Source organism: Mustela lutreola, chromosome 2, assembly GCF_030435805.1.
Source record: "Mustela lutreola isolate mMusLut2 chromosome 2, mMusLut2.pri, whole genome shotgun sequence".
NCBI classification, from domain to species: domain Eukaryota; kingdom Metazoa; phylum Chordata; class Mammalia; order Carnivora; family Mustelidae; genus Mustela; species Mustela lutreola.
The window spans coordinates 194,790,697-194,816,653 of NC_081291.1; the positions used below are offsets into that span (position 1 = coordinate 194,790,697).

At 35.3% G+C, this 25,957-nt stretch overlaps 1 protein-coding gene across 20 annotated transcripts in view; it reads right to left on the reverse strand.

Annotated features, from left to right (window-relative positions):
• Positions 1-25,957, reverse strand: part of ROBO2 (roundabout guidance receptor 2) — a 592,813-nt gene that overhangs the window by 391,899 nt on the left and 174,957 nt on the right. The gene's annotated exons all lie outside the window — the stretch shown is intronic.

Consider the following 25,957-nt stretch of genomic DNA (forward strand, 5'->3'; position numbering starts at 1 on the left):
AGGCAAAAGCCCAAGGTCCCAAAGCTCCAAGAAAGCTAATGGTCCTCTCCCTATTTAGGCTGTAAGGAGCAAATGCCAAATTCAGAATGAATTTGACTATAATATACAAGGACTTTCTTCAGAATATTTATAAATCCCAAGGTTTTTTCCAATTTTTTTTAAACAGAAACACAAATATGGTCTGCATATTTTTAACATGCAAATAGTAACTCATACCTGTATGGAAATGCTGAGAGGATTCACTAACATACATCATGTCTTGTATGTAGAGGTTAAGAGCCAAATGAGTTTTAGTTTCCTTTAAGTATTATTTTCTTGAGAAAATCGATTTAAACTAAATAATGAGAATTAATTGGCTCACATTTTCTTTTCTAAATTTAATATAAGCATCCGATTATACATAATATTAATTTAAAACATAAAAATCTATATAAACATTTATTTACAATTTGGCTATAGTTCTGAAATATTATTTAAAATAGTAAAGTTTAGGGGCGCCTGGGTGGCTCAGTGGGTTAAAGCCTCTGCCTTCAGCTCAGGTCGTGATCCCAGGGTCCTGGGATCGAGCCCCGCATCGGGCTTTCTGCTCAGCAGGGAGCCTGCTTTCTCCTCTCTCTCTCTGCCTGCCTCTCTGCCTACTTGTGATCTCTGTCTGTCAAATAAATAAATAAAATCTTTAAAACAAAAATAAAATAGTAAAGTTTATAAATAGCATGGGATAGCAATGCAAAAGTGTTATACCAATATTATATTAAAATTTGGAATACAGTTAAATACTCATCAACTTCTAGACCCTAATATGGCCATTCCATACACTGGATCATGTTCTTTTGCATAGCATGACAAGCACGGTTTCTTTTACTTCTGTAACACAGAAGGGCCACCAAGCAGCTGTTGCCTTTGTCCTCTGACACCGGGGCCTAATGGTGTGCTCTTGTAAATCACCCTGCCTTTACCAATGCATAACTGCTTCCCGTAAATTACCTATAACTCACAGAACTATCAAAGAAAATAAAGCAAGAGTTCTCCTTCACATTATTTAAATCACCTTCCAAATACAATACAAATAGGATTCTTCACTTTGGCATTACTGAACTGTTCACGATATTATCGACTTGGAATTTTCATACGTATTAATTGATGAGGCAGCAATCAATCAGATTAGCTATGCAGAGATCAAAATTAGTCACGAAGATAAGTAAAACTTATGTGACCTTGTTGTAGACTTCTCTTCCTTTTAGATTTCCCACGTAAGTAGAGAAAATATATTCTACTTCTCCATATTTGGTTGGTTTCTGATATTACAAGCCTCAAACACAGTAACTTGAATTTAGAAGTTGTATAATATGTGTCACAAACAACTGGTGCCAGTAAATTAAAAAAAAATGCTTATCTTAAAGAATAATACCTAATTTGAAAATTATGTATTACAGTAGCATAAATCCAGAAGTATTTTGAAAATGGCGAGGTAATTGAAATCAACAGATACTTGGGTATTGCATTAAATGCTGGAAAGGGGGCTCGTGAACCAAATAAAGAATAATAAGAAATATTCTGAGTTTGCAATGTACTGTAAGTCATAGACATTCATATGATTGAGAGAAAAAAATTTAAAATCTTGTAAAGTCAATAAGGACTGAATATATCTGATTGCTGAAAGAGGTGTTTTGATGGGAGAAGTGGAGGGTAAGTACAAAAACAAGGAGACAGATAAGTAATAAGTAATATTTCCAGATAAGAAATATCCAGAGGAAGAACAGGGATTCCATGTGAATAGACTTTCAGTGGAGAGTGAGAGCCAGAGACTAGGCTGGAAAAGTTGGTTACAGGGAAACTTATGGAAGGGTGTGAATGCTGTGTGATGAAACTTTTGTCTTGTAAGTCCTAAACTTGGACAACAGTAGAGAAGAAGACAGAAAAGAGTGACTCCAGAGAATTGTGGAAAAGAGAATCAATCAAATGCAGCAACTGACTCAATGGAAATGAGTCTCCAGCTAACTTGAAGTTGGTGACGTCTTCTGATGAAGAGATCTGTGTATCTCTGACAACTTGAACGAGGTTAGTGGGAGTACTAATAGGAAAAGGGTATACATGTGACATAAATGACAAAGGTCTTGGCTACTGAGTATGTGTAGGTAGCATAGAAAAGGGATCTTGACCAAATATTGAATGAAGGGGAATAAACAAATAATTACCTTATAGAAATTAGAGCAGAAAAAAAACATAGAGGAAAATGGTGATCCCACTAATATGAAAAAGAATCCAGTACAAATGTTCAGGGAGGAAGCAGGATGTGTAGCAACTTAACAGAAAGAGAGCTAACTAGCAGGCTGTAGAAGCTAGACAAGCTTGCCCTGTGGAGCAGGTATATTTCCCTACCATGGACACCACCTCCCACACCATCAACTTCTCCATCAGTCCCGGATCATTCTCTGTAGCAGACTAGAGTGCCATCGCATCTCCATTTTAAGAAGCTTCTTATGTCCGTTATCCTTCAGAGCCAACTTTAGGAAATAAATTATACTCATTGTCTCCATTTTTTCATTTTCCATTGCCCTAATCCACGTAACAACACAACTTGGGAACTATTCTTACCAGATTCATCATTCTTGTATTTGAACCTTTCCACTTGTTCCTTCTTCTTCCAGAATTCTTCTTACTTTGGTTTTTGTAGCACAGCTTCTCTTTTTATTTATTTTTTAAAAATATTTTGTTTGTTTATTTGAGAGACAGTGAGCACGAGTGGGGAAGGGGAAGAGAAAGAGAAGCGGACTCCCTGCTGAGCAGGGAGCCTGATGCGGGGCTCGATCCCAAACTCCGAGATCATGACCTGAGTTAAGGGCAGATGCTTAACCGACTGAGCCACACAGGTGCCCCAAAGAGCCTCTCTTTGAGTCTCAGTTCAAACAGTTCAGTCTTGGGGTGTCTGGGTGGCTCAGTCAGTTAAGCGGCTGCCTTTGGCTCAGGTCATGGTTCCAGGGTCCTGGGATCAAATCCCGCATCAGGCTCTCTGCTCAGCGGAGAGCCCGCTTCTCCCTCTCCATCTGCCTGCTGCTCTGCCTACTTGTGCTCTCTCTATCTCCCTAATAAATAAATAAAACCTTAAAAAAAAAATCACAGAGAGTTCAGTCTTGAGAGCTCAGTCTTGACCATGCCAGGTAAATAGCTGCCTCTGATCCAGTTACCCTATAGACCATTGCTTTATTATATTTTCCCATAGAATTTAATGACCATTTTAAATTATTTTGTTTCAGTGTTTCTCAATTCAGTTTTTTTCTCTCTTTCCACAAGCATGCAGCTCCATGAGAGCTGGGACATTTTCTTTCTTACTAACTTGTGTGTCTCCAGTTTCTCTAACATCCCATGACTACTGGTAGGTATATAATAAACAGTGACTAAAAGAAAAAAATCAATGAATTTGAAAAAAGAATGAACAACACAGCAAGACTGAAGATAGAAAGATAACCAAGGTAAGGTAATACAATATGACCGAATTCAAGGAAAGACATAGTCAAGGGGATCAAATGGTCAGTAATGTGAAGACTACAGAGAACAAGGACTGGGTAAAGCATTTAAAAGACTTTTAAACGCATTTAAAAGGATGGTTTCAGTAGAGCCACGAGGATAGAGACTAGACTCTAAGAAGAGAGAACTGAGATAATCCACTACTACAAGTGGTGCTCAGCGGATAGAGTGGGGACAAAGAATCACTGGAGAAAAACAAATAGAATTATAAGAGAGCCACAAGGGACAAAATGACATTCCAGAAAAGGCTAACAATTTAAGAAATAAAACACCAGCTCAGGGGCTCAGACTGGGAAAGAGTGGAATTATCTATCTTTGAAACTGCAAGGAAAGTGAAAATTTTTAAATAACATATTAGGAATCTATAGGTAAAAAGAGTCAATGATTCTAGTATGGCTACCTCTATTTTCTTTGGAAAGCAGGAGGTAAGATTTTTAAGAACTCAAACAACAGATATAGGCATAGCATTCCAAGACCTAATAAAGAACAGAAGAACTTAATCAAGGGTCCTATGGCTTTTATCTCCACATCCTGCTTTTAAATGCAAGGCTTTGCTTTATTCTAAGGCCCATACCACCAACAAAATCTTATGATCTTACCGAACAGGATTATTTCGAACTAGTGAGATAATAACACACCAAGGCAATTTTCTTTCTTTCTTTTTTTTTTTTTCATCAAACCTTCCAAGCACATGTTCAATCATAGATTTTTTTTCCTTAACTGAAATTTAAACTACATTTTGAGTAAACATTCTAGAAACATGCTTAAAATAAAACATTAAATCAAAATAGAGAACCCAGGGGTGCCTGGGTGGCTAAGTGGGTTAAGCCTCTGCCTTTGGCTCAGGTCATGATCTCAGGGTGCTGGGATCAAGTCCCACGTTGGGCTCTCTGCTCAGCGGGGAGCCTGCTCCACCCCTCCCCGCTGCCTGCCTCTCTGCCTACTTGTGATCTCTCTCTGTCAAATAAATAAATAAAATCTTTAAAAAAATTTAAAAAATAGAGAACCTAAAGGCTTATGTATGTCAATGATTTTCAACGAAAAGTTAATGGAAGAACAATTTTGCATTTGAAAAAGACTAATTTTAAGGAAACCCAGAAATTGTTGTTTGAAATATTCTCTATCAATCAACTATTTAATGTTTTTTCTTAATTTAAAAAATGACCCGTGTTTTAGAGAAACTTGAGTTTCTCTATACTTTAGGCAGCAACCAACCTTCCTGTTCTTTCATTAAGACAATTTGAAAAAGAAACCAGTTCTCATATAACAACTTAAAAATTTACTTGAGGGATCCTAACAGAAAAGTAAATTAATATAAAATTAATGTACTCTAATAACTATGTCTCCACTCGAACAGCCACATACATCCAATTCTAGTCTTACTATACATTTAATTTTCTTTTCCTATTTTTTTTTTTTTTTGGCAGAACCCATTGCATTCACTTTTGCCCTGAAAGAAATCTATGTTAACATTACATTTGTAGAGTAACTTCTCTACTATTATTATTGTTATTCCTATTATTATTGTTCCTGTTATTATTGTTGTTGTTATATTTTTTTAAAAAGTAGACTAGCACGAATGATTTACATAACAACCCTAAGTATTCTCTGACACTGAGAAAAACGTGTGCTTCCCAGCATCAGGAGAAAACCACTTCAGGAAGCTCAAGGTTTTTTCAAACCAGATAATAGAGTAATTTTACTTTTTTTTTTTTTAAATAATTTTACTTTTACATAAATCACCATATACTTTTTACCGTCAAAGCTAAGACAGCCAGTTGAAACAATTATTATTGTATAAAACTCTGAAGTTAAAAATGGAACTAACTTTTATCACAGAGGGAATTCTGAACAGAAGTTGTTAGGAAAAATAATAACTATCTGATTCTAATGGGTTGAAATGTATATCACCTAAGGGAAACAGAAATGCAGTGCTAGGGAAACATGGCATACCCTACAAACGATGGATTCCCCACCTGTACTCATGAGCTCATCCAACTTGGCCCACGCGCTATAACTTTCCCAAGCCTCAGTTTATTTATCTAAAAGCTTTAATAACATATGATGCTTATCTCTGGGGATGTTTCTAAAACCAAATTAGAAATATATACAAAGCAATCTCAAACTATACACAGCGACAACATAAAGTTCAGTAGTGAATCATACGTACGCCTATACAAACGCAAACACACACAAACACACACCAATAACCAAGAGGTGTGTTTTGTCATGATGGGTAATTTGAGAGAAATATGTTACAGAAACCATGCTAAAGGCTTAGAAGTTCATCAGTTGTAAATGTGAAAATAGTTACTTAGCAATTCATTTTATTGGTTTAGCAGCTATCTTACTAAAACAAAAAATGCCAGATGAAACAGCTGCCTGAATTTATGTTGAGCCACATAGATAAATTGCATGAGGACTACAACTGAGTAGTCCAACTATTTTAAAGTTTGTGTCCTATCCCTAGTTTGTTGACTTAATGAGCCTAACCTGGACTAGAGCCTTTCAACAGTTACCTTTTCAAGAGATCAAAACTAATTAGGTCTTTCACTGGATCAGTTCAGTGTTTCTCTCTGGGTTTCATTAAGATTTTATTTTTAATATTACAAGTAAAATTTTTTAAAAAATGTGTGTGTATATGCATATGTTTCTGTGTGTGTGTGAATTATAGTATCTATTCTCCTGACTATTTGATGCAAACCCTCAACAAAATCCTCAAATTTTTCCTAGTTTGCCTCCAATAATGCAGAGAAAATATCAAATGGTTCTGTAAAGAAGCATTTTAATTGTCTGTTTAGCATATTATGTAAGCCTGTCAAAAAAGTCAAATATTAGGAAAATACAGTGTTGGATTTAACTTCAACCTGGCTTCTCTCCTACACGCACCCACACCCAGTAACCTTTGTGTATAGTTTTCAACACATGAACTGACATATTTGTTATGTCTGTGTTTGCAAGAGTGAGGTAATAGAGTTCATAAAATAAAGCTCTGCATACATGCGAAAACTAGTTCCACTATTTTGACTGACTTGACAGTCAATGACAAGGTAAAAGAACAATCAGGTTATTTGATTGATTTGAGTGGATGGTATAACATCTTTCCTCTCCCCTGTCCACCCCAATATCCCACCTCACCCTGATCCAGCCTGTCAGTCAAACCCATCACATACAAAGAGCTTGTACATGTAGACATTAGCTTAGGAAGAGTTATTGAGTGCAATTCTAAAGAATTGAGTGCAATTCTAAAGTGCAATTTCTGGAGAACTATCTCCACAAATATTTAGCTGTTGTGTGTTACCTTAAGTTGTTCTCACCTTAGAAATGGGCTATGCTGGAGTTATCTGTCCAACAGCACTACAAAGGAATCAAATTTCTAATGGTTCTACCAGAATCTTATTTTAGAAGTCAAAATGTATCATGGTAAACTCTTACCAATAATAGCCTTTTGGAAAATCTTGTTCAAACCCATTCACAGAAAAACGATATATTTTAAATATTTTTCTTGACTGCCCTAAATGGAATCAAGGATATAAGGCAATTTGACAAAGTTGTTATGTCTGAATTTTATGTAAATATTTTAAAAGACATATTTGTTTGTTTGTTTTTAACAGGATTTGATACTTTAGATGCATTTTTAGTCCACATTTCTTAATTATATTTCTTTTTTATATTTTGGGACAATTAAAATACTTCATTAAGAAATATCACTTTTGGGCGCCTGGGTGGCTCAGTGGGTTAAGCCGCTGCCTTCGGCTCAGGTCATGATCTCAGGGTCCTGGGATCGAGTCCCGCATTGGGCTCTCTGCTCAGCAGGGAGCCTGCTTCCCTCTGTCTCTCTCTCTCTCTCTCTCTCTCTGCCTGTCTCTCTGTCTACTTGTGATCTGTCTGTCGAATAAATAAATAAAAAATCTTAAAAAAAAAAAAGAAATATCACTTTTGCACACTCCAAAAATTAATACAGAACCTGTGTTTTCCACTAACATAAAAATGAAATTATAATCCAAAAAGCCTTTTCATAAAAAGCAAATTTGCTTTTCAGGTGAAACTTTCTTCATTCTATAAAAGGTTAAGAATTCGGGCACCTGGGTGGCTCAGTGGGTTAAAGCCTCTGCCTTCAGCTCAGGTCATGATCCCAGGGTCCTGGGATCGAGTCCCGCATCGGGCTCTCTACTCAGCAGGGGGCCTGCTTCCTCCTCTCTCTCTGCATGCCTCTCTGCCTACTTGTGATCTCTGTCTGTCAAATAAATAAATAAAATCTTAAAAAAAAAAGGTCAAGAATTCATTAAATAAAATCACATTTACATTGGCATCACAATTCAAGCTTCTAAGAAAAATCAACTTTGTCAGGACCACTCATTTTGAATTGAGTGACCTTGTCCTTGTCAATAGAGACACACAAGGAATCAAAATAAGGCAGATTTACCTTAGCTGATACTTACACTCTTCCCTCTCTGAGCATTTTAGTGCAGGTAACAAGATTCACAGTAGGTCTGAGCCGTGTCATGTGATGGAAAGTGAGCAGAGAACAGAAAGGAGAAGGTAACAGGGCACAGAATAAGGAAAAGAGGAATGAGAAAAACTGCCCCCAACTGAAATCCAACACTGTAGTCTCAGGTAAAAATTAAAGAAAAAATATTAAACTGGTTAAAAAGAAGAAGAAGAAGAAAAGAACATGTTTGCATAGTCCTAAGAGGGTCATCTTGTTTTTCTATGATAATAATTTCTTGCTCTTTGTTTCTTAACAACAACAAAAATAAGTTATATTATTTCAGTCAAAAGAGCTTTAATTGAACCTCTTTGTTGTTCGGATAATTTTGACATAGCTCAATGTTTTTATGAGTATAACGTTCCTAAAATTGAGAAAAGGGTTCATGTTATATTACTCCTTGCAAATAATAGAGGAGTAGAACTGTATTTCCAAAGTTTCATTTCAGTAATGCTCCAGGTGATAAGGACAATGCTTACCTGAGTCTCACGATACGTAACTCCACTCTAACTAAAATCCTTCTCCCTAAAATCTCAACTTAACAAGAAATACTGTCCTAAATTAAACATCATGAATCTCTTCCTCTGATACTGAAGCTTACATTGCATCAAATCTCAAACAGAAATTATATTTCTGGCTGAAAGTGAAGGATTTTGTTTAAATATTTACATACAGTTTCTTAAAAACTATTATAAGCTTACGAGTGTGAACTCAGCTTCAATGAGTCATTTTTTATACTATTAAGTGCATTTTAATATACTATTCCACCCAATCACTTGACAGTGAATATGCTTGTAATTGATTTTAGCTGCATGTAGTATTCTGCTATCTCTTTAGTATATCATTTTTTAAAAATCAGGTTAATCAAAAATGACCCACAGAGAGCTTTATTTAATTTATTATGGAATTTATTAAAAAAAAAAAAAAAGGTTGCCCGGTAATGCATGGCTGCAAGTATATTAAAGGAATTGCACTTTGAAGAACAAAAGGGGGAAAAAAAATAACAGGACTTCATCCAGCCTGAGCATATTGTTGAAGATGAGTTTCCCCTGAGCAAAAGAATCCAAAGGCTCTCAGAAAGAATAAAAAGAGGCTTTTTCATGATTACATATTATGCAAAATTGACTGAATTAGAATCCATTAATGAAAGCAAAATAGGAGGAAATATCCTTGGAAAAAATCTATTCTTTGTTTTCAATAGAATGACATAGTATGAGCCTAGACGCCAATTTATTCTGCATCTTTCATTAAAAAATACTGACATAAATTTCATTAAGTTTGTGTGTGTGTATATATATATATATATATATATATATATATATATGTGTATATTTTGTGAAATGCCTACTGAAATATCTACTAGTGAAGTGAAATGCTTTAACATACTTCAGAATAGATTAAAAATGCAGCAAAATATTAGTTACAGTAGTATCTAGGTCACAGTTATATGTCATCAGATCACTACGCTATTTTCTATAATTTTGTATATGTTTGAAAATGTTTGTAATAAAAGGCAAAAAAAAAAGAACCCTAAAATGGTAGATTAAACCTTTTACATTAAATCTGTACCTAAGTTCAAACCTTTTCTATATTTGGTGGAAACTTACCAACCAAATGGTATTTATTAATATTGTAGACTAAAAAATGTATGTCTTAACTAGAACCCATGTAATCAAGAATTTCAGATGGGTTTTCTCACACTATAACCCATTCTATTATTTTAGGAGAAAAGTATAATTAATAAATAAGCTTGTTAATTTAGTTTAAAAAATAAACTCTCTGCCCCCGAAAAAAAATGGTTAAATAATTTAAAAAAACAAACTTCAGGATAAGTTCTAGAATTAGCATAGATTTAAAACAACTATTTTAGTAGGTACAATGATTATTAATATCCGTAGTGATAGCAATGAAGCAGTGTAAGACCGTAAGTCCCCAAAATATTAAATGTTGTTCTCTGTATTTTATGAATGTGTTTTTTAAGGCATAAGAATTTCTCTGCAAATGGGTAAGCCAAAGACACTATTTTGTATAATCTTAAATTAGCCAGATATCTTTTCCCTAAGCCAGCTTATAGATACCATATTTTACTTAATTAAGCAATCTTTCCAGCTCTAGTTTTCAAGCTTTGGTTTGTAAAAACCACTATCCATTATCCTTGGATTTGGATGATATTATAAGTAAATTCAGAAATTTGTGCCAGGGTCCTACACTCCTTTGGCTTTCCTCTAGTCAAAGAGCTGTCTTTACAACAGTTGAAAGCACATTGGTAAACAGTATTAGAGATTATGAGTTACAATTAGGAGTCAAACAGTTGCTACTACTTTTAAGATCATCGGTTAGAAGTACTCTGATAATGTATTATACAGTGGCGAGCGGAACATAAGAAAAAAATAAAATAAATAAAAAATTAAATAAAATATTAACCCATGTTTAAAAAAGGGAAGTATTCTGATTACAACAGACCATTTTAAAACACAGAAGTGGCATGGCCTCACTTATACAAATTTAGAAGAACATGACTTGTAAATTAATTCTAATAGCAAAAGTATATATTTAACTACTTTAAAACATTTAAACAAGCAGTGAGGATGTTACTGCAACGGGAAACCCAGCAATTCATAGAACATTAACAAAATAAAGTTCCAAGCGAACCACATCAGCTTGATGCAATCACACTGAAACTGACCAACAAAACTAGGAGGAAGATAAAAAGAAGTTTTGTTTCTCCTAGGGCCTTCATAAAGCATCGTGCTAACTTTTAATAGGATCTGCAAATAAACATAGTCTACCCCACAGTTTCCCAAAGTGATTTTTCTGTTTTTGTTTTTAATATTCAGAAGTTAAATATACCTGGGCAGTTCAGCTGAACCAAGATAGCACAGATATCTTTACTACAACTTCACGGGGAGGGTAATGGGCAAAGCTCAGTTACGAATCTACAGGAGAAGGTAGAGTAGATAGCATTTGACTGTGTAACAGTTTGGCCACGGAACAGAGAACCACATAGGCAGATATGAGCAATCAGTATTCTGCAGGGCACAATTTTGAAGAATGTGGGATCTACACTTCAAAGAGGGAAACAGATACCAACTATGCATCACATGAAAAAAAAATGTTAGCTCAAACCCCTAGCTTGTTATTCCTTTCTCTTAGGAAAGCAAGTTAACAATATTTAGCCTCGGTATCCATTAAATACGAATACTTTGTACCTAAAACTATTTAACAGTTTTTAAAAACTGGAACCCTTTCCATTATAAAAGGTCAACAAAGGTAGAAACACTCTGAAATTCTTTTCCAGGCCTATTTGTTTGAAAGTTGAAAATTTACTCTTTATAGATGAACTATTAAAATCTCACAGATCCATCATTTTGGTAAAACAGTACGGCTGTTCATGAAGTAAATTCACCTAAACTTCCGGCTTTTGTAACATAAGGCCTTTGAAGGTGAATAAAGCAGCAAGTGAAGGTTTCTGTGTATTGTACACCTCAATGATCTTGGAAATCATTTTCCCAAGGTAGGAGAAGAGGTCACACATACATTCTATTTGATTCTATTTTGACAGGGTGAAGTGGATTACCAAAACAACAGTTCATACATATTTAAAGAGGAAGGAAAGCACTCCTTGGGAGCTACAGCTTTAAGTGCTTTCTACACCAGATGTCTCCTTTTTAATGGGTCTTCTTATTTAGGAAATGAAAATGAAAGTAAGAGTGGATCATATTTTCCCATAGAACAAATGAGTGTATCCCGTGGAGCAAAAGGACATACCACCATGCTGTCTCATCATCAATTTAAAATAAAGAGAAAAAAAAAAAAAAAAAGTTTAAGTGGGAAAGAATGCTTTAAAAAAAAAAAAGTTTTCTTTGTAAATGCATGTATAGAAAGATACATTTCCTGAACATCAGTTGTTTCTGATGACCTAAGGAAAATTTGAGGAGAGAAAAACCAATAAATAACACCTGAAGGGAAAAAACAACTCTACATTGCAAACTAAATTTCTCTCACTTAACATTCTTACATCCTTTCATACTGGAAAATGTTACAATCTTTTTTTCAAAACCCTTTTAGAAATCTTTCATTTCATTTTCACTCAGCAATTCCGACTTTGAAAATCTTTTGTGATGTTCAAATTCTTCTGAAGACAGGAGACTATTGCTAACATATAATTCACTAGAAAAAGATGCTCCAAATTGGTGAGATTAAAGAATCTTAAGCAGATACCATTTCTCTATACTTAATTCTTCATATCGACAAAATTTCTACAAGAGGTTTTGGCTAAGATACTATATATATTTCTAAATTATCTCTTCCAGTTAAAGTTTTTTATACAGGAGGATAAAGTAAGATAGTATATTAATATTTCATTGGAATATCCATTTTTTCAAAGATATGTAATTCATTTGTTGAGCAACTACTGCCTGTCTTCACAGGAATCTCCTTCCTTTGGAAACTCTCATTCTACAATTCCCGTCCAAATGCCTATGTCTTACACGTTCCAGCAGACTGCTGCATGGAATGGGCACTGGGGCTAACCTGGGCAGTGAGTCCTTTTCATCCGAGGGACACACTGTAGGATGAATTTGAAGAAGATTCCTGAGAAGGTCAGTTTGTGGAAAGAGACAGACATCAGAAGGTAGATATGAGCGATACAAAAAGAAATTACATAAGGGTCTGAATGCTGGCGGTAGGCTCAGCTTCCTTTCCGAGCATTGGATCAGTGACACTCTCTATGAACAAAAACACTCTATAACAAAAGCCCTTTTAGGTTTAAATTGGTCGAAGTTGTATTTCTGTTATATTTAACAAGAGACCACCAAGTAATACAATGTAACCCTATAAAACGCTCTTTAAAAAAGCAAATAACCTTCCATCTACCTTGGAACAGATCTGAGGGTTGGGATCTGAGCTCACAGAGCCATACAGCGTGAACAGCAGAGCACTGGGGAGTACAATCAGCACTGTAGAGGGAGCCAGATAATGAACAAATGCACCCAGAGGTGTGAACCATGAGAGCCACAGGAAGACAAAGCTGTGTCCTCTGGGGGCTGCAGGGCTCAGGTAATTGATGTTTTCCTTGCCAAAAAATACTTAGATCACATAAAACCTGAGGAGCGTAGGAAAGGTTTAGCATCGCATACATAGAGGTCACCGAAAAATTGTACCTAATGCTAAATGCAACCTGTGATTCCAACATTTTGCTTCTACTTTCTATGAGTCTAGTTCACTTACTTGTTTTTGTAACAGAAAAGGTGTGATTTCTCCTGTTATACAACATAATAATATTTAGGATGCAAGTTAAGCAATAATTAATCTTTTTCAAAAAGATGAATGGGTAACTGTGTTGGATAAAACTGAAAGTTCATTAATGTCTAAATGATAAAAGAGATACTAATCTCTCTTCATTAGTCAGGTGAAGCTAGTTACACCTACTATGAGAGTGTATTCACAACTTACATGATATTAAGTATACATCAATGGAAGATTCTATGGTTCAACTACAACGTTAGGAAAAATGTCCATTTAATCATCTTGACAGATCCATGCCTTTATTTTTTTTAAAGAATCATTTATAATTTCTATAAAGAATTCTAATTGAACTGCATTAAGATAGTAGAGACAATAATATTCTCATATTTGAGATTTATGGGGAAATGACAAATAGAAAGGAACACTTTTTAATAATGTAAAGCACTAAGTTAAAATGAATAATTTGAATTAAGTAATAGTACTGTAGCACACTCTTATTTCTAAGAGAAAGTGTATCTATATTTTATTTGATGTCTGAATGTTATTTTTGTGTGTATGGAGAAGTTTTCAGATTGTGAAGAGATACAGGTGTGTTTTCTGAAGCCCTGTTCTGAATATTTTCTATTGTCATCTAAACTTCTTTTTGGATACGTCACTGTTCCTACTTTACTAAAAGACTTACCTTAAAGTAATTAAAATCTACAACTCTTTACCATGTCATAAACATATTTAGTTAGAGATCTAAAAAATTCCTATACAATTTGGACTTCTACTATGAAGTGAAATTTATAAAGCATTTTTTAAATACTAGATCTAATTTACTACTGTGATTTAATGAGGGAAAATGCTACTGTTTAAACATTTTATAAATCAGAAAACTAAGGGCCATGGTCAAATTGCAGGACTACAATTCAAATCTTTAATTTCCTACCTAAATCTATTATATTCCAAGGGAAAGTACCCAATGTGATATATATATATATATATATATATATATATGTAGGTAGTCAATATAGTTCCTACAAAGTTTTACTTGTAAAATAAAGACTAATGAGTTTGATCATTTAACTGAATGGAGTGGGGGAAGGGGACTGTATGCCAGATAAATGAAAAGGAATAATAATGGTCCAGGTAGCCAAAAGGGTGGTAGAAAAACATAAGACTAAAGATATTGGAAAGGGAACGTCATTCATTCATGAATGTTTAATTAACGCTTTCAGAAAACATTTAAAAATTAAACAAAAAGTGTAAAAAGACACTTTCAATCTGCCATGTTCTGTGTTACATTTTAAGTGTAGGGTATTACATACAAACTTATGGTTCTTGATGTCATAGAATTTATTATCTAGAGGGAAAGTCAGATATTAATCAAATAAATATCTCACTACAAATTATAGGAGAATTATAAAGGAAAAGAGGTGATATGATAACTGAAATAATTTCTGTAAGGAAAATTCTGTAAGGAAGAACTTCAGGTGAACTCTGAAAGTGAAGTAGGCACTAGACAAGTAGAGACTGGGGATATAGGGAATTGTACACAAAAGGGGGGTTTGTGTGAGAAGGAACTTGGCACATCAAAAGAGTAGGGTAGGGAGAGGTTGGTGGAGGTATGGATGAGATCACAAAGGACCTTGTTTAATGCCCAGTCCAGTGGGAAACCATACTGGGCAAGGGGAATAACATTTCAGACATGATGATTGGACCCTACAAATTATCAATTTTAAAAAGAGATATGCATAGTCCTAAATCTGGCTCATAATTTTCTTGGAATCTATAAAAGATGTGTCTATTTATTATAAAATGTCTTTCTTGAGATTTAAAGTTATCTTTGGCATGGATGACCGGGAGCTTGTAATAATGTATCCAAATGGGAAACAAAAGATAAGCTAATTGCAAAATAATTAGATATTAACTAATCTAGATGGAAAACTACTCCAGTCTGTAACACTAATTTACTTTTTTGTGTTCTACTGTCCTTCTTTATGAGATAAAGGTTAAGCCTAGACCCCAGGTTTTCATATGAATCCAAAAGGTGTGAAACTTAATAAAATTAATAAAAGAATATTCATCTAGATTGCTAGCTCACATGAGTGTAATACCCAAAGTAATACCTCCTACAATTTTTATGTAACTGGTTCCCTTCAGGTGTCATGTTAATAAGCTTGGATCAATTAATAACTGTAATTGAAGCTGAACATAATTAAGCATTTAATTTTGAGCTGTTCAAGTAAAATTCCATTAAAATCACATCATGAAACTGGGGCTAAATAAAGAATTATTGACAAAAGATGACTGGGAATGAAAAAGATTCATCACACAGTCATGCATGGCTTAGTCGGGTCCAAACTGACAAAGAAGTATGTCCATCTCCAAGTTGACAATAGAAATATAAAAGACCTATGCACATATGAATTTCTGATTGTGAGCTTTAGTTTACATCCTCTAGTTTTCCCTTGACAAAATCATCTCCAGCACTTTGAAGCTCCAACATTAGCTGCATAGTATCTTAAAATGGATCTTTACATTTTTAGGCTAAAAATAAAAAGTGTTTTCATGCTACTGTCCCCCATATAAACTTACACACTCTCTATGAGAGATTTTTAAAAGAATACAAAGTAACAAAGATATTTTGAAGAAAAATGTCTGTCTAAACAAAACAAAACACAAAGTATTCTTCCAGAATTCCATCCTTTCAGAGATAGAAATAACGACTCATTAGAGGGATATTTTGCATTAAAGTCTTTTTGTTTTTCCCCCTGCACATGTGAGATTTTATTTTGATATTTTGTTTGTTTACAAACATAGGATAATAATCACTTGTTAATTTGCTTCTTTTACGAGACAATATATAGTGAATATTTTCTACGTCAATAAAGTAAATAAAGTTCTAGAAAAGAAATTTAAGGGACGCCTGGGTGGCTCAATGGGTTAAAGCCTCTGCCTTCGGCTCAGGTCATAATCCCAGGGTCCTGGGATCCTGGATCCAGGATCCCTTGATCCTGGGATTGAGCCCCCGAACCCCACATCGGGCTCTCTGCTCAACAGGGAGCCTGTTTCTTCCTCTCTCTCTCTGCCTGCCTCTCTGCCTACTTGTGATCTCTGTTGGTCAAATAAATAAATAAAATCTTTAAAAAAAATAGAAAAGAACCTTTAATCTCTGCAGAGTATAATATTGTATAGCAAAATTCTTTTAACCAACTTCTTCGTTTGGGGTATCATGATATTTTAAATTAATTTCTATCACAAATATATTGTGGAGAATATCATTATACATAAATCCCTGAACACGATTCAAGATCAATCCCTCTAAAGAAGCTACTAAGCTAAAGCACATGCAAATTTTAAGGCCATTTTCCAACTTAGAGGGAGGGGAAAGGTGATCTCTTGAGATATTTTTTTTTTTTTTTTTTTTTTTTTTTTATTTTTTTTTTTTTTTATTTTTTATAAACATATATTTTTTATATACATATATTTTTATCCCCAGGTCTGTGAATCACCAGGTTTACACACTTCACAGCACTCACCAAATCACATACCCTCCCCAATGTCCATAATCCCACCCCCTTCTCCCCAACCCCCTCCCCCCGGCAACCCTCAGTTTGTTTTGTGAGATTAAGAGTCACTTATGGTTTGTCTCCCTCCCAATCCCATCTTGTTTCATTTATTCTTCTACCCACTTAAGCCTCCATGTTGCATCACCACTTCCTCATATCAGGGAGATCATATGATAGTTGAGATATTTTTTAAATATCTTCACAGCATGGTTCTAATCCACAGGAACATGTGTTTACTTCCAAAGTTAAGTCTTAAGAGCCTGAGCACGAAATCCATAAATGTGACCTAATTTATAACATAACGATATTTAGAAACAGCTTAGAAAAATATAGAATTTAAAGGTTTGCTGTTTCGTTTTTTCTTTTAAAAAAGGAGACTCTCTTAGGGGTCATATATTTCAACTGTGCTAAAACAGTTACACAACAGAATCACCTGGATTGCTGTTTTAAAATACCTGACCCTGAGCCCCACTCCAGATATAATAAATAATTATTTCTGAGCGTGGAATCTGGGAATTAGTGGTATTTAAAAGTTTCTGAAATGATTTTGATGCGGCCAGCCTGACATTTGTCCTTGGACGAGCAATTTGGATCAAACTGCCTACTCTAATCTTTTCATTTTGTAAATTAGGAAACTGACTCCACACACATTATGTTGTTTGCCCAATTCTCTAGTTAAACAGGCAGATAGAGACCTCCAAATCTCACACCAGTGTTCTCTCTACTATATTAATTTGCTTCAATTGTTGTCAATACGGCATACCCATGTGATAATCAGCCCACTGGTTCCACCATTAAACAAGCAATCAGGAGAGAAATGGATTATTTAATGATATTCATTGCATGATCTTACGAAGTGGAGCACATGCCTCACGAATCCTGTTTATTGATGTTTGGATCTCATTTCTTTTTTTAACCTTGAATTTATTGAAAATTAGATGAAACTATCAAAATGAAACACTTTTACGTGATTTTGCCTTCAGTTAAGATGTCTGTATGTGACATCAATCCACTAAGATACGAACATTTTGGTAATCAGCAATAGTGAATGTTTTTTAGATTGTCTAGGGCAAATAAATATCTGGGAATCTAACTATATTGTTTTTCTACTAACTATATGGTCTTGGATTTATAAGCCATGAAACAAAAATGCTGAATTCTATTTTTCCTTAATCTTCATATTTGTATCATAAAACTAACATTCCCACATTAATTCTGAAATAGTTATTAACAACAGATTAATTTTTTTCTGAAGACCCTTATTAATTTCATAATACTGCCTACTTCTCAAAGAATCAGATTTGAGATCTATATCTTAGAGCTTTGAAAAATTTCACCAAAAATGAGGAACTATTTATATCGACCATAATGTTCTCTCAAAAATTTGCAATATCAGTCCATTATTCAAAGAAGTCCAATGCTTCTTTATTCATTAAAATTAAATCCAAGTGACTAATTAACTTATACAGCCCAATGTTATCTGAACATGCCTTTCTCTCTGAACTTTCTGCTGTTTTTCTCCTCACCTGTTTGGCCTTCTTTCCCTTCAAGTCTGCCAAGCTCTCATACACTTGGGTCCAAAAGCAGCAGCACCTTCTGGAATACCATGCTTCCACTCTAGATATTTATAGAGTTCCCTCAAAAAAATGCCTCTTCTTCAGGGAGACCATGACTAACAGCCATGTCTAAAATGACACCAACAAAATCTACTGCAGCAGATTTTAATTCTCTACAACAGTTCTGATTATCTAATTTTTATTTGCTTGTTTGTATATCTACTTGCTTATTTTAAAAAAAATTTATCTTGCCCCCTTGCCCCCCAGAATATAATCCCCAGAGGAGCAGGAGCTATGTTTCTCTTATTCATAGTTGGGAACAAGTATTGGGAAGAATGAATGAATGAAAGAGTGAGTGAATGAACAAATCTGTATAATAGGTATTGGACAAAGTATTATCGCCAATGCTTCCATTTTTTTTTTTTTTTGCCAATGTTTCCTTTTTTTTTTTTTCATTATGTGAAATAAATTTGTTATTTGAATACATGACCATGAGGTATCTTGTTATTTTAAAGTGTCACTGAGAAATTCAAGACATCTCAGTATCACAAGAAACATGAAAACATGGTTTTCTTACACAAAACCAAAATTTCAGATTATACCACTAACTCGGAGAATCATTGCATCATAAGCCATATGGCCAGAAGCTTATTGTCTATCTTCAAACAAAGATGAGACTAATTTCTCACTTATGACTGCATAGTAATAATAGTGTCTGCCTATTAAGTATTGACTCTCCAGCTCCATGGGTTCTCAGGAGCTACGTGTTAACAGATTAGAGCCAATGAAAACATACTAAGAATTGTAATGCTGTTCACTATCAGCCAACAATGGGGGGAAATCGGAGGGGAGACAAACCATGAGAGACTGTGGACTCTGAGAAACAAACTGAGGGTTTTGGAGGGGAGGAGGGTGCAGGCTTGGGTGAGCCTGGTGGTGGGTATTAAGGAGGGCACAGATTGAATGGAGCACTGGGTGTGGTGCATAACAATGAATTTTGGAACACTGAAAAAAATTAAAATAAGGTAAAATGTTTAAAAAATATTTGTCATGCCAGCTTGTGAAAACTTTATCAGTTTCAATTCACTCTCCATGTTCTTTAAAACAAAAGATGAATTTATGGTAAAAGTAACTGATGCAATGTTAAGCTTGATCAGCCATATCAAAACAAAGTCTCCCCCAATACCACATTTCATTCAAAGAAAAATGTAGTTCTACAGACTAAGAGAACAATAGAGTCACAACTTGTGAATTCTTAGGGAGCTTTGAGTTCCAGGTGACATACTTTTTAAAGGGATATAAATGAGTGGACAAGGTCATGGGATGAATACATTTCCTAATCAGTCTGTTCACGCTAGGTAGAGCTTTGACAAATGGTTTAGAATCACAAAAGAGACTAGGAATTAAACTCACCATCAGCGAGTTCTAATGCACAAATCTTACTCTTTACAGAAGAGAGCTCGTGATAGATTCTTTATCTGAGCCAACTGCTGTCCACGGACAATTCCCACAGTAGGAAAGAATCATCATAAGCTCCTGTTGAGTATGAAATCAATTCTCAGGAGTAAGAACATTTTTAGTGCCCACACTTTTTGAAAAGCAGCAAGGATCTTAAAATGTCAGCGGCATGGAAGGCATATCATTAACAGACTTCACTCCAAGTATTTAGAGCTTTAAACACAGAGCCGATGAATCTGCAATTGCTTCACATTAACCGAGGGTACTTTGAAAACTGCTAGACACTAGGAGCCTGTGACTGTCTTTTTGCAATCACTGGAACTTCACCTCTAATCCTGTATTAGGAGCTACACTTGTCCAGTGCATAGTGCGCGAGAAACAGAGAAAATAACGGAACAGTGAACAGTGTTCATGGAACAGTAGAGATAATTTTGCATTTCATCTGGTCACGACATACACAAAAATGTTGATAGGAATTATACTCTCCTTTTTAACCGTCCCTTTATCCAAAAATGATGTTGTGATCACGTTCTGCTAATATTCCTAAGCATGTTTTCAAATTAAAATGATGGCAAAAGTATAAACTCATGCTTGGGTGTTTGACTTAGATACCTAAACATAAAATTCAGATCAAAACTGTAATTCTGACTTGTTTCATATAAAATTGGGGTGAAAACTGGTTCTAGATGTAGAGAGTATGACTGCCAGAATGGGTTTTATATATCTTATAAAGTATATACTTTAGAGTGACCCCTACTAATGAAAACAGACATAAAATAATAACTCACTACTTCCTCTCATACTCCAAACCCCTTCTAAATCTTAAACTTTTGATGGGAGAAACCGGATTTAACATACATGCACATTATGATACTTTTTACATGCTCTATAATCATAATTTGTGTTACCAAATAAATCAGTTCAATTGATATAACCTCCTTATTTAGGTAAAGTTATTTAAACAAATTCTGTATTTATAGTTTATGGGCATAAAATGCTATCTTGAGGCTAGATTACCTCAAATCATCAGTCCAGTGATAAAAAGAAAAATAAATAAATAAATAAAAAGCCCAACCAAGTGCCATACTTTCTGTGGGGCCAGCCAGTGAATAGTATGCAATCATGTGTAATTCAAGAATATTGCAGTGTATTTGGAAAGTCCGTGAAAAAGATTTTAGAAATGCTAAACACTATATTTTCTTATAGAAGAGTATTGTTACAGCATTTACGTTCATGCAAAGAAGACCCTGCACTAGAATTACCTTACTCCAAGAGGGAAATAATATCAGAATTAAAAGGGGGAAAAAACATATCTTCATCATTACAGGTTGATCTATGTTCTCCAAAATGATATGCTGACACTATAAACCCCAGTACCTATACATATGACCAAATACGAAATAGGGTCTTTGCAGATGTGCTGAAGTTAAGATGAGGTCATACTAGAGGACGGTGGGCCTTTAATCTGATGTGGATGGTGTCTTTATAAAGGATGAGAGAGAGAGAGAGAGAGATACAGGAAGTAAAACACCACATGGAGACACCGGCCCAGAGAGAAGACAGCCGCATGGAGGCAGAGGTGAGAGTTAAGCGTAGGCAAAAACCCAGGCATGGTTGGGCTACCAGAAGCTGGAAGACAACAGAAAACATCTCTCTTAGAGGATTTACAGACAGCATGGTCTTTAATTCTAAACTTCTGGTTTCCAGAACTGTAAAAAGAAAGAGAATAAGTTCTTATGGCTTTTAGCCACCCAAGCTGCAGTCATCTGTTAGTAGCCCCAGGAATCTACCCTTGGTCCCTATAACCCCGATCTGGGAAGGTTTCCATATAATTTGTTTCAATATTTTCCCTCTCATCAAAGCAAGCTTATTATTCCTTAAATCCCATCTTTGAAACAAAATCAGTTGTAATTCTTTTTTTCCCTATATATTAAAAAAGTGTAATAGTTCCTCCAATAGTACGACATACTAAGCTACTTTAAGAACACATTCAGCCGAACCCCTGGTATGAGCTCTGACATATTCCTACCGCCCTACATAAGATCTGGTTAATTAAATGGGCCACTATGAGACAGGTTCTTAGGGAAGAAAAATAAAGATAACCTCTCTTAGAGCACGTTTTGTTTCCTCCTTTACACATTTACAGAGAGAAAATACTAAAGTATAAAAAGTGCTGTCAGGTCGAACATTGGTTAGTCAAACTTCAATAAAGAAAAAGAAAATTGCATATTCTAGGATAATAGAAACATTTTTCTATTTTTATAGAAGTGAAGGGAAGGCTAGCAGTTTAAACATGTTCAAAGATGCGCCTGGGTGGCTCAGTGGGTTAAAGCCTCTCCCTTCAGCTCAGGTCATGATTCCAGGGATCGAGCCCCACATCGGGCTCTCTGCTCAGCAGGGAGCCTGCTTCCTCCTCTCTCTCTGCCTGCCTCTCTACCTGCTTGTAATATCTATCAAATAAATAAATAAAATCTTTAAAAAATAATAAAAAATAAACATGTTCAAAATACAGATTTAAACATATAGATATTTTTAAATTATAAATTCTGTAACAGAAAACATGGTCATTAAAGGTAAGCTATTTGTTATAGATACCTTCTAAAATTATTTTCTATATTTTTTTCAGAGGGGGAATGGTTCCTTAATTTTAAGTTATCATACAGGTTACCCTCAAATATCATTTATTTGATGTAAAAATTTGGGATAATACAAAGGAGTAGCAGGCTTACAAAATAAAAGTGGTATCTTTTCATTGCATCCATTGGATGTTATCCAATATTACATAATGGTTTTGTAGCAGGTGCAGAAATGCAGAACAGAGTATCTGATGGTACTCTGTATCACTGAGTAACCACTGAGTTTGGCTGTTGGTCCTATAATTCTAGCCACTCCTTCGGCATCCTGAGTACTTAAACCAGATTTGGATAAGCACTCTGACTTAAAATAGACCCACCCCAAAATTTTAAAATAATACGGATAGGTAAATTATTTATATTTACCTTCTACTGTAAAGTAGACTAACTTCCTACTTTTTTGGGGCGGGGTGATGAGGGCAAAGCCATGTCAGACTGGGGGTTATATTCTGTCCTAAGAAAGAAGGTACCCAAGAGAGAGACCTTACTGTCATCAAAGTTTTCATGCAGAAGTGGTTTTGCCTTGTGGTTTAAAGAGCATAGGCTTTGGAACCTTGCTCCTTCACCTACAGACTGCCGTCCTGAAGGTGTTCCAAAGTCATTTGTACTTCAGTGCGCTCATCTCTGAAATCGGTATGACTCAATTCCTACCTGACAGAGTTGCAGTAAGGACGGAATAAAGAAATCCAGGGAAGTCAATTTCAACAGTGTCAATTTTAACCACACACCATCACCAGCAAAGTACTTGTAGAGAAGCTGCAAGGTCTCATTCAGTAAAAACACGAAGCAGTAAGAAAAGGGAAAAAAATCAAATACATGTAAATAATAAACTGGCACTGGCTATTTTGGGAAAAGATAGACAAGTTTGACTCAGGAAGTTTTACCCAGTAAGCACAGCCAAACACTTCAAACCTACCACTTTAAATGTCCACACCATCTTTGGATTCTGATGCCTTTATTACACAGCAATCTCACTTATACTAGCTTTCTCTCCCAAAGAAATGTGGAACCTCATTTATTTTTATATTATAAGTGTTCCAGGGGAGGAAAAAAAAAATCACCAACAACAATAACAGATTCTTAAGATGATTTGCAAACTTTTAAAATGCCACAAACAGTTTGCATTCCACCTCCGAAAAGTGAGTGCAATAAATTATTTTATGATAGGTTTGCAACAACAATTACTTAATACTGTTGATCAAAAAAATCATTAAAAATGGGTTAGGTGACCTTCGAGCCAAAGATATTCTACCAATTGCAGAATCCCTTCACATAGTTAGGGCAGGATCTTTATATGCAATGCTTTGTCTTTCAGCATATGTGGAACTGGAGAAACACACAGCCATCCATTTAGTAATGTCAAGAGAGACGGGTCTTCCTCCAAATCCCAACTGACTTTACAGCATGAGCAGGCATTCAAAATTCTCTGCAGTCCTGCTGCATTTTATGAATGGCGGAGCATCTGTGCTCCTGCATGCTAAAAGGCGCTGTGGGTGAAAATGTCTCTGCTGGGGAAACTCTGAATGAGAGCTCTGCCAGAGACCATCCTTGCTGAGTTCCTGCTCTCCAAAGGCTTTTCCGGTAAATTCAGTCATGTCATTCAGAATCAAATTGTTTGATTCCATGGGGCTACTACGATCATCCAAAGAATCCCTGACAGGCAAAAAAAATAAAATAAAATAAAATAAAAAATATTTGGCGAATGCAAGAAAGGAAGAGAGAAAGAGGAGATGTATAAGCCGAAAGAGAGGGAGAGGGAGTGGGGGGTTGACCCTTGCTGAAGAGAAAGAGAGGAAGGCAGGAAGGTAGGAAGAAGGAAGGAAGGAAATCAAGTATTTAAGTTGAGAGCTTTCTTACATAATGACTCCATTACTCATGTTAAGGAAAATCAAATTGCCTCTGAAGAATACATTTTAAAGCAGTAATGGAGTTGGACGGACAGGAGGAAGTATATCTCAGAACATGAGCCCCACTCAGGCCATTTGCCCGTGTTGGAATGGTTAGGTATGACGGGACAGGCACACATTGAGACCCTAGAAGTTGTGACTGTGTCATCCCTCCTGAAACAGCACAAAAATGTTTTTCTTCAAACCATTCAGCATTTCTCTCTTACTCTAGAAGACAGACAGGTAATCAGATGGAGCAAATTAGAATAAAGTACCATGAGGGAGAAGTGCTCCACACTTGAGAAAATGTGTCTAGAGCAGTTTGAAGCATATGGTCAAAGCTCAGAGAAAAAGCCCAGCAACCGGTAATTTCACAGTTGGCTAGCTTCTCTCTGATCGTCGATATTATTCCTCACTCTTTCTTTGACTTCTAAGTCGGGGCATACCTACCTAAGCATACCAAAATTAAAGCCACCACTTTAATCAAAATGTAGATTAAGTGGGAATCATACACACCCACCAATTATCTCTAAATAGTGTGTATATGCAATTTGTTTTAAACCTTAGGAATTTGTGAGCAAACCACATGTATAATTTTTAAGTTAGTAAACCCAGAAGGCCATCCGTAATTTGTTTGTCTTTGAAGATCAAGGTACAATCTTGATAAAAACAATATTTAGGAAGTTGGCTACTGGCAGTTACACAGCATTGTATCTCAACATAAATTTTAGAATCTAATCTGTCTTTATAGAAGTAGTACCATGGTCATTAAAACAAAGACCCAGCTATTATAGAAGCTGTATTATATTTTATTATTATAAAAATAGAAGTATAGCAGAGATCTTCACTGAAAAGCCAGGAGAAAAATAATTTATCTTCTTTGTACCCTATCCCCACTCATGATTTCATTACTTTCTGGGTCTATTCATTTACTGTAGTTTGGCTTTCTTTCTTTTTTTCTTTTTTCTTTTCACAACAAGTATTCCTCTGTGGTGTGTATCTGTGTACTGTAGTTTTACTACACTTAGAACTAGAAAGTTCTTCTTATAACCCACCTACTCCCCTCAAAGCCTAAACATGTGTCCCCCAGTTATCCTGTATGCTTTTTAAAACTGGAGGTTCCTAGTCCCTGCCCCATACTCATTAAATCAGAACCTCTGGGAGTGGGTCCAGGAATGTAGATTTTTAACACATCCTTCAGTAATTCTTACACTCTGAAGTTTGGGTATGTCTGCCCTAAGGTACAGTCCAGTTATGGGTCCAGTCATGCATAAGGTCCAAAAATACTTTTTAGGTGACAAATGCAATAGATACTTCTAAGCTCAGTTCCCCCACAAACACTCCAAGACATGCAGGAATTCTCTGTTCTGATGCCATGCACAGGTGATACAAGGCAAACCAAACTACTTTTACAGAGAATTAAAAGATGGAAAATTTGGGACTATATCCTCAGCTATAAAAAGATGTATGTGTGTGTGTATATACACACACACACATGAGTTTCCAAAATACTTTTATTTTGTTCTTTGGCCTATTCAAAGTTCGGAGGTCTTGTTACTAAATCAATTTCAGAGGCACAAAGAGCAACACAATAAATATAACTTTAAAA